The 10,911-nt window shown below is 43.8% G+C and overlaps 1 pseudogene; it reads left to right on the forward strand.

Moving 5' to 3' along the window:
• The first annotated feature begins 557 nt into the window (after window positions 1–557).
• LOC133126763 (uncharacterized) lies at window positions 558–3,640 on the forward strand (annotated as a pseudogene).
• The last annotated feature ends 7,271 nt before the right edge of the window (window positions 3,641–10,911 follow it).

Raw genomic sequence — 10,911 nt, forward strand, 5'->3', positions numbered from 1 at the left:
AGAGATACGGGCTGAAACCTGTGTATCAGATGGTGGGAGCAAGATGAAGAGTTGGGTATCATCCGCATAGCATTGGTAGGATAGCCCATGTGCAGTGATCACAGGGCCAAGGGAACGAGTGTAAAGAGAAAAAAGAAGCGGGCCTAGGACTGAGCCCTGGGGAACTCCTGTGGCAAGGGGCCGAGGTGTCGATACCGTACCAGCCCAGGCAACCTGGAAGGAGCAACCAAAGAGGTAGGACTCAATCCAGTCCAGGGCTGTGCCACAGGTGCCCGTTGCTGACAGGGCGGACAGGAGGACGGAGTGATCCACATCCCTTCTCTTCTATTCAATATTTAATTATTTTACTTGTTTTACACAAATGCTGATGTGGTCCTACCAAACGTTTATGAGTGTCTGTCCATGAAGCTGCACTTGGGTCAAGAAGCTATATCTGGATACAGAATTCCAGTCTGCCAACAATAGTAGATAATTTACTAAGTGCAGTTCCACCGGCCATTCTGGCCATTAGGCCTAAACCTAATCTGTGACACCGAGGGTATTGTTTCTTTCCATTAATGTACCTTTGGTACCTCCAAGTGTTGCAGACTAATCCCTCAAGCATCAAGTCTGTCAGGAGGCAGATCAAATGGCCTGCAGCGAGCATGACTTCACTGTGGAAGCAGTTTGATGACGATGTCGACCAAATTCTGGAGGCGACGGCAAAGGGAGAGGCCGACGGAAAGCTGCAAGTGATGACAACAATCGTTGTCAGCATCGCGGCTGAACGGTTCGGTGAAGAGGAGAAGAAAAGCTCCGGAACACCCTACACAAAGAACCAAAGAGCTGTTAAAATCCATAACATCAGGCAGGAGATGAAAACGCTTAAGTCCCAGCGCAAGGTGGCAGGAGAAGAGGAGCGCATTGGCCTGGCCCAGCTAATGAGCATCCTAAGGAAAAAGATCACGATTCTCCGCCGAGCAGAGTGGCATCGGAGGCGGCGTCGTGAGAGGGCACGTAAACGTGCCGCCTTTATCGCCAACCCCTTCAAGTTTATGAAGGACCTTCTGGGGCAGAAGCGCAGTGGGAAACTTGCCTCCTCGCAGGAAGACATAGACCAATATCTCACTCGGACGTACAGCGATCCTGAGAGAGAGCAGGAGTTGGGAGAGTGCGACATCCTTATCGACCCCCCTGAACCCGAAGTGCAGTTCGACAAGTCGGAGCTGCAGCTAAAGGAAGTCAGAGAGGTTGTACGCAAAGCGAGGGCTAGCTCTGCTCCAGGACCAAGTGGCACTTCATACAAAGTGTACAAGAACTGCCCCAAACTCCTACAGTGTCTGTGGAAACTCATGCGAGTGTTCTGGAGAAGGGGGAAGATCCCAGAACAATGGCGAGTGGCTGAAGGGGTGTGGATCCCGAAGGAGGAAAACTCCACCCAGCTAGACCAGTTCCGCATCATCTCCCTTCTGTGTGTCGAGGCGAAGGTCTTCTTCAGTGCCATTTCCAGACGGCTGAGCACCTACCTGGTAAAAAACACCTACATCGATACATCAGTCCAGAAGGGTGGCATTGCAGGAATGCCAGGCTGTATGGAACACACCGGTGTGGTGACACAGCTAATCCGGGAGGCCAGAGAGAACAAAGGCAATCTGTCAGTGTTATGGCTCGACCTGGCGAATGCATTCGGCTCCATTCCTCACAAGCTGGTCCAGTTCACTCTGATGAAACATCATGTCCCCAGCAGGTGTAGAGACCTCATCGCTGACTACTACAACAACTTCAGGATGAGGGTTTCTTCAGGAGCAACATCATCATCTTGGCATAAGGTGGAGGTTGGCATTATCACAGGGTGCACTATCTCTGTGACGCTGTTCTCCCTTGCCATGAACATGCTCATCAAGTCTGCTGAGCCAGAGTGCAGAGGGCCCCGATCAAAATCCGGTCAACGGCAGCCACCCATCAGGGCATTCATGGATGACCTCACAGTCACGACAGAATCAGTCCCAGGCTGCCGGTGGATTCTGAAGGGTCTCGTGAAGCTGGTGGAGTGGGCCCGGATGCATTTTAAACCAGCCAAATCAAGATCTATGGTGCTGAAGAAAGGGAGGGTGGAGGACAAGGTCCGGTTTAACATCTCAGGCAAAGCCATCCCTACCATCACAGAGAAGCCAGTCAAGAGCTTGGGCAAGATTTTTGACAGCTCTCTGAGAGACACATCATCAATTCAGTCCACCTGCACTGAGTTGGATGGCTGGCTGAAAACCGTGGACAAGTCAGGCCTTCCGGGGAAGTTTAAAGCCTAGGTGTACCAGCACGGCATTCTCCCCAGGATCCTGTGGCCCCTCCTTGTCTATGCCTTCCCAATCTCAGCGGTTGAGACCCTGGAGAGGAAGGTCAGCAAACACCTCCGAAGATGGCTTGGGTTACCAAAGAGCCTGAGCAGCATCGCTCTCTATGGGCGTAACAACAAGCTACATCTGCCCTTTAGATCCTTGGAGGAGGAATTCAAGGTGACGAGAGCTAGAGAAGTGGTGCAGTATAGGGACTCGAGTGACCCAAAGGTGGCCAACGCTGGGATCCAAGTGAGGACTGGCAGGAAGTGGAGAGCAGAGTATGCTGTCCAAGAGGCAGAGGCCAGGCTACGTCACAGGAACCTTGTGAGAGTGGTCACACGGAGCCGAGCTGGGCTAGGGTCCTTCCCAACTCCTCAATTTAACACCAGGGGAAAGGAGAGGCGGTGCCTTGTCCAGGAGGAGGTGAGAGCAGCAGAGGAGGAGACAAGATCCTGCAGGGCAGTGGGGATGAAACAACAGGGAGCTTGGACAAGATGGGAGAATGCGATGGAGAGGAAAGTGACCTGGACTGAGCTCTGGAGAGCCGAGCCTCAACGCATCAAATTCCTCATCCAGGCAGTCTACGACGTGCTTCCAAGCCCGTCAAACCTGCACACATGGGGCTTAGCAGAGACATCAGCATGCCCCTTGTGTTCCAAGCGAGGAACCCTAGAACACATCCTCAGCTGCTGTACCAGGGCACTTGGAGATGGAAGGTACCGTAGGAGGCATGACCAAGTCCTTAAGACCATTGCTGAAGCCATCAGCGCTGGACTTCTGTGGGCAAAGCATTTCCGACTCTCCAAGAGAACCATCGCCTTTGTCAGAGCTGGGGAGCAGGCAACCCCTGCCAGAAGAACATCTGCTGGCATCCTGACCTCTGCAAGAGACTGGCAGCTGCTGGTGGACCTCGAACGACAGCTGAAGTTCCCCAGTCACATTGCTGCTACCACCCTGCGGCCAGACATTGTCCTCGTGTCTGAGTCCACCAAGCAAGCGGTGATGCTGGAGCTGACGGTCCCATGGGAAGATCGCTTGGAAGAAGCCTTTGAGAGGAAACTCTCCAAGTACGCGGGACTGGTCAGTGATTGTCAGCAGGCTGGGTGGAGAGCAAGGTGTCTTCCGGTGGAGGTCGGATGCAGGGGTTTCGCAGCCCGTTCTTTAGCCAGAGCCTTCAGTAGCTTAGGCATCGTGGGAGAGAGGAAGAGGAGAGCCATCCGCAGTACCACCGATGCGGCAGAGAGAGCCTCAAGATGGCTGTGGCTCAAAAGAGGAGAGCCATGGAGTCATGGTAGCTAGCCATCTGGACACAAGCCGGGGTCTGATCAGCCCCGGTTGGGTCACCTGGAGGAGGGTGTATGATGTTGAAAGACCCGAAACACCCGATGATTCCAGGAACATCACTGAAGATGTGTCCAGAGGCATCAGTAGATGTATGTACACAGTGGCCTAAAATCATTTTATAAAATAATAATGCAGTACCTTTTGGCCCCACTAGACAAACAAAAGACACAAAAACAACTTTGTAGACTTCTACCCAGCCTTGCACGGGTATCTGCAACATTAATCAGCAGGTTACTATCTTGTATAGTCAAAGTGAAACTCACCGGGTGATAACAGCATCTGTGACACTAAGGTAGTTGCGATAAACCAAGCTAATATATACTATGTACTTGCAAATGTATTAAATGGTTGGCATTTATATCGCACCTTTATCCAAAGCACTGTACAATTGATGCTTCTCATTCACCCATTCATACACACACTCACACACCAACAGCGATTGGCTGCCATGCAAGGCACCGACCAGCTCGTCAGGAGCATTTAGGGGTTAGGTGTCTTGCTCAGGGACACTTCGACACAGCCCGGGCGGGGGATCGAACCGGCAATCCTCCGACTGCCAGACGACTGCTCTTACTGTCTGAGCCATGTGGCCCTGTATTATTTTGTATTTGCATTTATGTACAAACAGCTGAGCCATAATCCAGCAGCAAAAAAAGCAAAGCAAAATACTCACCATGCTGCTGGATTATAGTTTTAGATACTACCCCTCCAGAGAACACAATGGTGGACACCTACAGGACAAATAAGGAGTCATTCAGAGGTGTAGCTGACAGATTTGGCATGAGCAAGGACAGTTTACACTACGTTATGTTTAACATCTCCCTTCCAAGTAAACATTGGAATAGATGGCAACATGACAGACATGCTTTTTGGTATGGTCATGCATTGACTTTTTTAAATGTAATTTAACTTTAACATCAATGTCTCATAGTTTACAATTTCTTAAGGAACCTGAAATGAAGCTTTGGAAGATAAAAAAACCTTTAGTAATGCTATTGATAGTTGTGTATTATTTTGGCTACTAAGCAGATGCCTTTTCTGCAGTATCGTCCATACTGCAAAGCATAATTAAACAGATGTTCAACGTATTGACCAGCTGCCCGCATAGCAATCCGACCCGGAGTCACTTACTAAATATAAATATTGCGTTAGTTTTATTTTCCTCGGATTAGTAGGTAGGTTACAACAGGGCAGCAAGTGGCGTCAACGAATGCTGTCTAAAAGAGGGGTAATGATTATGGTTACTAAACCAATTACAATTTGGTTGCGGTTTACACGTTATAGGCTTACACGTTATAGACTATTAAATTAATATTAAAATGGGGAATACTAAATCAATTCCGCAACTGGACTGGGTGAGCCACACGTGGGACGCTTGTTTACGCCGTGAACCAATACAGTTCAATGCGAACGAACTAAGTCACATATGAGACTCACGCGCGTGCTTTCCAGGAGTACAAGTGAACGAAAGAGTGAGCCAAACGAACGAATCTTTTGAACGAACGGAGTCAAAAGATCCGGCTCACCTAAATGAACGAACGTTCCTATCACTATTCGACGTTGTTGCAATCCCGTCGGACATTTTTGCTCACAGCAGTCCTTCAAATTTTGTATAGCAGGAAGTAATTATTTTCGTAGTCGTTCCTGCAGCTGCAGTTGCCACGATTGCCGAAATCCCAGCGCTCATGTTGAGTAGAAGTGACGTTATTTTTTTGGATAAATGATGTCTCCAATTATAGATGATATCTCCAAGCTGAGTATTTGTGTTTTCCCACCCATCTAAACGTTTTATTGGCCCTCCGCGATGCTTGTGCGTATGTCGCGCTGAAAATAAAGAATAATTACAAAAAACACATTTAAAAAACACGAGTGAGGTGCGTCCGTTGAGAAAACACGCGAACAAGTCTCTCGAGTCATCCAGCTCAAGTCCAAGTCATAGATGTACAATATACTTCCAAGTCAAGTCTCAAGACAGCAAATTTGTGACTCGATTCCCTTTAAAAAAATTTTTATTTCAATTCAGTTCAAGATTTCTTTTTCATGTGCAAAGTTTAGCAGTGCAAAATAGGCTAAGAAAATCTTATTTGAGGTGTCTCACAAAAAACAACAAGGTCAACCAGCTACCAGTTGTTTCAAAGCCTAGCTAGCTATAACCTGTTCCCTCAGCAGTAGGGGTGTTAGAAAAAATCGATTCACCTCAATATCGCGATATTTCATTCCGTGATTTTAAATCGATCTTCTAAAGTGCAATATCGATATTTTATTAATTAAAACAATAATAATAATAAATATATATCTATATTATCTATATATTTTTCATAATATTTAATGTGGCCGCTACTGATGGCATTTCGGTTAGCCATTATTAGACTATGCTTTTTTAAGATCTCGCGAGCGCACAGGCTTCGTCGTGACTGTTTGAAACTCATGCGTTTCGCCATTTTGTTGCTGAAACTATGCTGTGGCTGAAGCTCAGCAAATCAAACCGGCTCCCATAGCATTCAAAGTTGACGTGTGGACTCATTTTGGGTTCCACGAGGAGAAAGAAGGCAGCAAAGAGGTTGACAAAAGCCATGCCATTTGCAAACTGCCATGCTAGAGTGAAATATTGTGGCAACACAACGAATCTACGAGCACACTTAGCCAGACACCATGCTGATGTCCAGCTAACGCGAAACGAGTCGATTCTTCCCAGCGAACGCTGGGTCAAGTTTACGCAGCAAAGTTACCACCGACCTTAACTCGTACGACCAAAATAACGCTGTCTATAATTCAGTTTATTTGGAAAAACCTCCGCCCTCTCAAGTGTTGTGGAGAACGAGGGTTTCCGAACCATGATTACGACCCTGGAGCCACGGTACGCTATCCCCTCTCGACAATACATGACTGACATCGCAGATGATATCTCCAAGCTGAGTATTTGTGTTTTCCCACCCATCTAAACGTTTTATTGGCGTTCCGCGATGCTTGTGCGTATGTCGCACTGAAAATAAAGAATAGCTACAAAAAACACATTAAAAAAACACGAGTGAGGTGCGTCCGTTGAGAAAACACGCGAACAAGTCTCTCGAGTCATCCAGCTCAAGTCCAAGTCATAGATGTACAATATACTTCCAAGTCAAGTCTCAAGTCAGAAAATGTGTGACTCGATTCGCTTTTAAAAAATTTGTATTTCAATTCAGTTCAAGATTTCTTTTTCATGTGCAAAGTTTAGCAGTGCAAAATAGGCTATGAAAATCTTATTTGAGGTGTCTCACAAAAAACAACAAGGCCAACCAAGCTACCAGTTGTTTCAAAGCCTAGCTAGCTATAACCTGTTCCCTCAGAAGGGTAATCATATCTGTGCTCTCACGCAGTGGGAACCCAGGGGATTCGATAAAAGCATAGGTATATATTTTATTTTCCAATAAAATATATACCTATAATTTGAAGAAATCATATTTTATTTTTCCAATTACGAAGGGTTCGGTGAATGCACTCCTGAAGCTTGCAGGGTTCAGTACCTCCAATAAGGTTAAGAACCAAATATCTGGGTTGATTTGCCGATATAAGCTAGGTGTGTGTAGCATGGTTAGTTCGCTAGGAAGCATGGTGAAGTGCAGTGATAGCAGGTTATCGCGCGACAACACTGCCTAATGATGTAACCCTCAAATTCAAAAGAACGTTGTTGCCCTTGGCTAGGGGCGAGTTCGTCTTTAGCTGACTGGTAACGCGTTCGTTCAACAAATAACTTGGACGAGTGAGAGGCCGGAGTTCAAATCCCACCTCGTACGCAGGCAATCCCTCACCTGTTACATGTGTACCCAGGCAATGAGTAGGTGTGGCTCCAGACTGAAAGCATATGAATTAGTATAGACTGCCTAAATTGTCATTGTGGAGTGTACATACACAGGTAAGTGTATTTTCTTGTATTCCGTTTTATACTAACGGCAAGTACTGTTATGTGTTTGTTTGTTTGTTTGTTTGTTTGTTAATTAATTTTTTTTTGAGGCAAACCATTTTTAACCATCTTTAAAAACCATCTTGCCATCTTTAACACAAAAGAAACAGGTTATAGCTTTTGTCATTTAAGAAATGACAAATGGTCTGTGAAACAACTAATTGTAAACATCAAGAAAATCTTGAAAAAATATTTTAAATTACGTTGGTCATCTCCCTTTCTTGAAATTAAGAGGAATGCTAGACTTCTGCTTTGCTCATTTCCATTCATCCATTCATGTCTCATCTCATTCAATGCCAGGATTGGGCATTGAATCTCCAGATTATAAAACGGGAAGCAAATTGTATTTTATTTTATTTTATTTTACATTTTATATTTAACTGATGAAAGCTTTGTGATTCTTCCTCACTCACATGAACAAAATATTAAGCAGAAAAGTATTTGCTAATGTGCAAATTTACTTGCTCCTATTTTCCTTTAGTTAATGCTGATTTACTGTACTATGGATGTACCTTCCTGTGCTAGTGAGCTAGATTAGCTTCATGTGACTGAAGCTGAAAACTGGCCTTGCTTCCTATTTATTCTAACTAGAGGTAAACAAAAACTTATAAAACGGTTTTTAAAACTCAATAGAACTTTTTGTATGGAGTTATAGAATTACGACTCTCAGATTAGAGTGAGAGATCAGTATATGGGTGCATCTCAAAATATTTGAATATTGTGGAAAAAATTTTTCCATAATTTAATTCAAAAAGGGAAACTTTCATATATTCTTGACTCATTACCCATAAAGTGAAATATTTCAAGCCTTTTTTTGTTTTAATCTTGATGATTACAGCTTACAGCTCATGAAAATAAAAAATCCAGTATCTCAAAATATTACAATATTACATAAGACCAATCAAAAAAAGGCTTGAAATATTTCACTTTTTGTGTAATGAATCTAGGATATATGAAAGCTTCACTTTTTTTATTAAATTACGGAAAAAAAGGAACTTTTCCATGATATTCAAATTTTTTGAGATGCGCTTGTATATAGTACCGTGCAGAAGTCTAAGGCACGTGTAAATAAAAGCTGTAAAAAAACGGAATAAAATCAATGTTTGTTGTGACGAGCCTTTAAAACTGCATCAATTCTCTTAGGCATACTGTCCTGCAGTGTAATAAGAAAATTGGCTGTTCGGTTGTTCTAAACATATTGGACAAACTTGCCACAGTTCTTCTGCAGACTTCCGCTTGCTTCTGACTCTCCAGGTAATCCCAGACTACCTCGATCAGGTTTTTATCTGAAAAGCATTCTATTACTTAATATATTAGTTTATTTCAATAAATATTTCTGTAACATTAAATTTTTTGGAAAATAGATGTTTGGGTCTTCTGCGTTTCATTTTCGAGGGAACTGAGGAGACTAAGTGTGCTATCTTTACATTACATTACAATAATTTTGCAGACACTTTTATCCAAAGTAACATACAAAATGTGCATCATGAAAGTCATAAGAACAAATGCAGAACAGGCATTTGTTCTAATGAAAGGTACAATTCCAATAAAGTATCAGATATGTATGTTACCATGGACTCCAGTACTCATGGTAAATAGGCCATGTCAGTAATTATACTAGAAGCATGGCATGGTACAATAGATCTGCTAAACAATCACATGTATCATATCACAGAACATATTAAAAACATATTAAATATATTTACAAGGCAAAGCAAGCTAATGGGTCTGTAGTTTCTGGGGTTCATAGAATGAGCTCTCCCACACTGCTGTTATGAAGCATCGATTGTGAAAGTCAGGTATTTCTCTGGTCGTTACAGATTTAGTCAGCGGTTGTGAGCTGCCTGAGAATTCTGAGGATCCCTAGCAAGGTGGAAAAGCAAAATAAGCAGAAGTGTCACCATTCATCTGATCAACAATTAATCTCTCATCCTGAGTTTATTATAATTGAAAATAAATTAAAGGTATGATTTGTCATAAAAAAATAACACTGAGGCAAACATGACCTACACCATTAAGAACAATCAAAGCCTGTGGACAAGGTACAGTGTCATAATGCAGGTATTATTAATGTAGGAAATCTCTCCTCAGCCTGTTGTCAGATAAAGTTGTATTATATGAGAAGTGTTTATGTCTGAAGTCTAACAAGGCAAGATGTTTCAGTTTGTCCTCAATTACTCCTGTTCAAGATATATTGTCAATTTAATTTGCTTTGGGTTTACACCTACAGTGGGTACTGCGTTATTAAGTTGGCCTATAATCATGTTATAAAATAATAAAACACAGTACCGTTTGGGCCCACTAGACAAACAAAAGACAAAAACAACTGTAGACTTCTACCCTGCCTTGCAGGGGTATCTGCAACATTAATCAGCAGGTTACTATCTTGTATAGTCAAAGTGAAACTCACCTGGTGATAACAGCATCTGTGACACTAAGGTAGTTGCGATAAACCAAGCTAATATTTACTATGTACTTGCAAATGTATTACAGTGCATCCAGAAAGTATTCACAGCGCTTCACTTTTCCCACATTTTGTTATGTTACAGCCTTTTTTTCAAAATGGAATAAATTCATTTTTTTCCTCAAAATTCTACACACAACACCCCATAATGACAACATGAAATACATTTTTTTGCACACATGTCCATAAGTATTCACAGCCTTTGCTCAATACTTTGTTGATGCACCTGCCTTTGCTCAATACTTTGTTGATGCACCTTTGGCAGCAATTACAGCCTCAAGTCTTTTTGAATATGATGCCACAAGCTTGGCACACCTATCTTTGGGCAGTTTCGCCCATTCCTCTTTGCAGCACCTCTCAAGCTCCATCAGGTTGGATGGGGAGCATGTCCTGAAGCCACTCCTTTGATATCTTGGCTGTGTGCTTAGGGTCGTTGTCCTGCTGAAAGATGAACCGTCGCCCCAGTCTGAGGTCAAGAGCGCTCTGGAGCAGGTTTTCATCCTGGATGTACATTGCTGCATTCATCTTTCCCTCAATCCTGACTAGTCTCCCAGTTCCTGCCACTGAAAAACATCCCCACAGCATGATACTGCCACCACCATGCTTCACTGTAGGGATGGTATTGGCCAGGTGATCAGCGGTGCCTGGTTTCCTCCAAACATGACGCCTGGCATTCACGCCAAAGAGTTCAATCTTTGTCTCATCAGACCAGAGAATTTTGTTTCTCATGGTCTGAGAGTCCTTCAGGTGCCTTTTGGCAAACTCCAGACAGGCTGCCATGTGCCTTTTACTAAGGAGTGGCTTCCGTCTGGCCTGATTGGTGGATTGCTGCAGAGATGGTTGTCCTT

This window comes from Conger conger, chromosome 4 (assembly GCF_963514075.1).
Source record: "Conger conger chromosome 4, fConCon1.1, whole genome shotgun sequence".
Lineage (NCBI taxonomy): Eukaryota > Metazoa > Chordata > Actinopteri > Anguilliformes > Congridae > Conger > Conger conger.